The 3,831-nt window shown below is 42.2% G+C and overlaps 1 non-coding gene across 1 annotated transcript; it reads left to right on the top strand.

The window, feature by feature from the left end:
* Positions 1-3,516: 3,516 nt before the first annotated feature.
* LOC139869838 (small nucleolar RNA R71) lies at positions 3,517-3,623 on the top strand. The gene has a single exon (XR_011766412.1). It is a non-coding gene; the product is annotated as a small nucleolar RNA R71 (small nucleolar RNA).
* The last annotated feature ends 208 nt before the right edge of the window (positions 3,624-3,831 follow it).

The following is a 3,831-nucleotide window of genomic DNA, read 5'->3' as shown; positions in this document are numbered from 1 at the left end:
GTATCCCACACTTAGGAGTTTTAGTTGAAGATTTGGGAGTGTTTGTCTAGTGTTTTAATTGGGTGTTATCCCACACTTAGTGATAAGCTAGGATGCGGTATGGTTTGAATCTTGAGCTAGTAGCGAAAAGAAAGAAATACCCCTAGCAGATGCGGCTGGCTTCCTTGCTTCTTTATCGGCTCATTTGTCATCCTTTATTCTTCTACTCTACTTTATTCCACGTGTTGCCTCCCAAGAAGCGCTTTTGATTAAGGTCGTTGTCTCGGCCGTAGTGATTCTTCAAAAAGCAAACATTCCTCGTTGATGGTTGTGATCTTGGTCTTCTTGAGGGAATGTGAGTCTTGGTGGATAAGTCCTGAGAAAGTGTCGGACCAATAGTGGTAACAAGTTCGGTACTTCTCTTGAAGATCTTCTGAACGATAAGTAGTGCATAGTTTCGGTCTTGATAAGTCTTGAAGTCCGATGAGAATATGATCCACAGCTCTGCTGGTTGACCCATGAATGTCAATCATGGTCACAGTGCTGGTGTTGATGATTTCTCTGACTGGATGCTCATTTCGGAGGTCTTCAAACAATGTAAGAAACTGTATCTTTAGAATTTCGAAGTCTTTGGAGCGGTGATCTCCACAGTAAGAGTCTGTAGCTTTGCAAAGATTAGTTAAGAGATGAAGCTGGAAAGAAGTGAACAGCAATCCTGATCCGAGTATTAATTTCACCATTTTTGAGTATATCTCCCGACATCCAGCTTTAAATATGAAACTAGGATCTGTGGATTCGTGGAAGATACGTGATAGCTGCTTCGTAACATAGGTGGCAATGTTGACACGATCTGGTTCAAGATGAGAGAACGGATTGTTTCGTCTTACTTCCTCCATAACAGCGTCTTGTAACTCTTTGATAATCAAATCAGCGTGGTGATCAATTGTTACGTAAATCACTAGTCTATCTGGTGTGCTTTCGAAGTTATCTCTATCCAGAAGAGCGAAAAGACTGTGAATATCCTCGATCATTTGCAAATCAGAGTGATAAGTCGGGAGGCCGGTGGAAAGATCCATATGCTTCCGGATGAGAGTCAGTAGTGCTCGTTCATTTCATGAGAACGGAAGTGCAGATCCGGCTAAGGCGTTATAATCCTTAGAGTAAATGATCTTCTGATCTCGACAGAATCTTGTCTCGAGAATAGTGCGAACCACTGAATTATGCTCTCGTTGCCTTTCTTCGTGATAGATATGATCATGAAGAGAGTTGATAAAGTCTTGAATGCATTCTTCTAGGATTTCAACATCATTGTCTTTTCTTTGGAGATAGAGGTGGTGCTCTTCTCTGATAGCCATGATTCGTTCTATTAAGCGTAGTGAAAAATCAATGGTTGACTTTTGGATGGCTTCGAGAATGTCTTCAAATTCATCGGTATCATTAATGAAGGTAATCATGTCTGCATGTGTGGATATAACCGAAATTTGATCTGAAGAAGATTCCGGCTCCCCTTGATCTACTTCGGTTGGAGAGTGTGAGTTAGTCAGAATGTCTTCGTGATGCTCTTCTTCGTTATCATCGGTATTCGGTTCCTCTAAGGATGCGTCTGATGAACGGGTTTCTTCAGTATTCTGATTCTCCACTTTGATACTTACAGGATCAATTTCTATATCCTTAACCTCAGCCTTGTCGTTCTTCTTTTTGAAGCGAATGATTAAACTGTGATCTGCCATTTCAAGCCTCATTATTTCTTCATGACGCTCAGTGCTTGGAACGGGTGTTGTCGCAGTTTATTTTACATCTTCCATTTCCTCTTCCTCTTCCTCTTCAGATTCCTCCTTTTCCTCTATTTCTTCGCTGGGATCCTCTTCTTCCATTTCTGGGTCGTCTATAGACTGTGATTCGACACACATCTCGATATCGTTGGCTGGTGGTAATGACTCATCATCGGAAATGATCAGTCTGGTGGAAATAGCAAACATCTCTGCCTGTCCAAAAAGATCGGTTGGTCGATCAATTTTGAAGGTAACGCTCTCCCCATGTGATTGTAAGATCATGGTTTGATTGTACACATCAATGACAGTCCTAGCCGTATTCATGAAAGGTCTTCCTAACACTATTGGGGTGTGTAGGTCTTCCTTAATATCCATTACTACAAAATCCGTAGGATACAAGAATTTGTCGACTTTCACCAAGACGTTCTCAACTATGCCCTTAGGATATCAAATTGTATGATCGGCAAGTTGGATTGTCATTTTGATTGGTGACAAGTCTCCTAACTCTAATCTCTTGTAGAGAGAGTAGGGGATTAGGTTGATACTTGCTCCTAAATTTACTAGCGCATGAATGGTTCCAGATTGGTATATTGAACACGGGAAAACGAATCGACCCGTATCTCCTAGCTTAGGTGGTAGAGAGTTTCTGAGTAATGCAGAGCATTCTTCACTCAGTGGAATTTTGTTAGAGTCTGGTATCCTCTCCTTTTTAGATAGAAGCCTTCGGATGTATCTCTTCTGGTTGGGAACTTTGGACATAGTGTCCAAGAATCTTCCATCTAGTTTGAAGGAATCAAACTTGGATGGTTTTTCTTATAGCCTTCCAGGATAAGGTACGCGAACTGGAGTTTCAGGGGTCAGCTTCTGAGTACATGTTGATTTGTTCTTGAGCCTAGTTGACCTTCTCTGTGGTTCTTCCTCTGGGATTACGGAATCCATTTGCTTTGCTTCTTCTATGTGGGGATTCTGGATAATATTACTTGGCAATATTCCCTGCGGTCGGGTTTCAAGGCGTTGTGATAACTGTCTGAGCTGCGTTTCCAAACTTTTAAGCAGAGCCAATTGATTTCTCATTAGTATCTCCGTATGATCTTGTCTGGTTGCAGTTCTCTGATTTAACTGTTGTTGTGCTTGGATGAACTGAGTTAACTGATCATCAGCTCCGAGAGTGGGGTTAGCTGCTGTTGTAATCTGGGTGGTAGGGGAATTTTCCTCAACTGGGGGACCAGTGAGTGGAAGTGGTTGATCGTAGGTCAATTGAGATTGTTGGGCTGGATAAGGTGGATAGCGATAGCGGAAAGGTTGATTGCTTCGCTAAAATTGATTAACCCTTGGTGGTTGATTAAATCCGGGATTTGGTGGACGAGCTGGGTATTGAACGTAACAGACTGAACCGTCAGGGTTTTCGTACTCAACTTGATAGTCTTCAGTAGGTTGCGGGTTGGTACAATTAACACAAGCCTGAGCTTGGTTAACCTGCTGGGGTTGCGTCTTCAATTCTCCGAGTTGTTTAGCAAGAGATTCCATCTTGTCCGTGAGGGATTTGATGGCCTCCGTTTGATTGTTAAGTGCAGAGAGTGGGGCAGATGATGAAGTTGTTTCACCACTGTTCCAGTCATGATGATGCATCGTCATGTTCTCGAGCAATTCCCATGCTTCATCTGCGGTTTGGTTCATCAGATTCCCTTGAGCTGCTGCATCGATCGTCGTCCTATGATTTACCGTAAGACCATTGTAGAAGGTACAGATTTGGGCTGACCGTTCTAACTGGTGATTAGGGCATTTCTTCAGCAGGGTTTTGAAACGCTCCCATGCAGTGTAAAGAGATTCATCATAACTTTGTTTGAAGTTAATGATGTAATTCTTCAGTTTGGTTTGTTTAGAAGGAGGGAAATATTTGGTTAGGAATTTAGTAGCCATCTCCGTCCATGACGTGATGGAATCTTTTTCCAGTCCTTCAAACCAAGTTTGAGCATGATGAGTGAGAGAATAGGGGAACAAGTATAGCCAGACTATATCTTGTCGTATCCCTGGCTATTTGTAGGAGTTCGAAAGAGATATGAATTTGTCAAGGTGAGAA

This window comes from Rutidosis leptorrhynchoides, chromosome 9 (assembly GCF_046630445.1).
Source record: "Rutidosis leptorrhynchoides isolate AG116_Rl617_1_P2 chromosome 9, CSIRO_AGI_Rlap_v1, whole genome shotgun sequence".
In the NCBI taxonomy this organism is placed as follows: domain Eukaryota; kingdom Viridiplantae; phylum Streptophyta; class Magnoliopsida; order Asterales; family Asteraceae; genus Rutidosis; species Rutidosis leptorrhynchoides.
The sequence above is the reverse complement of the archived record's forward strand: the minus strand, read 5'-3'. Positions and strand labels throughout refer to the sequence as shown.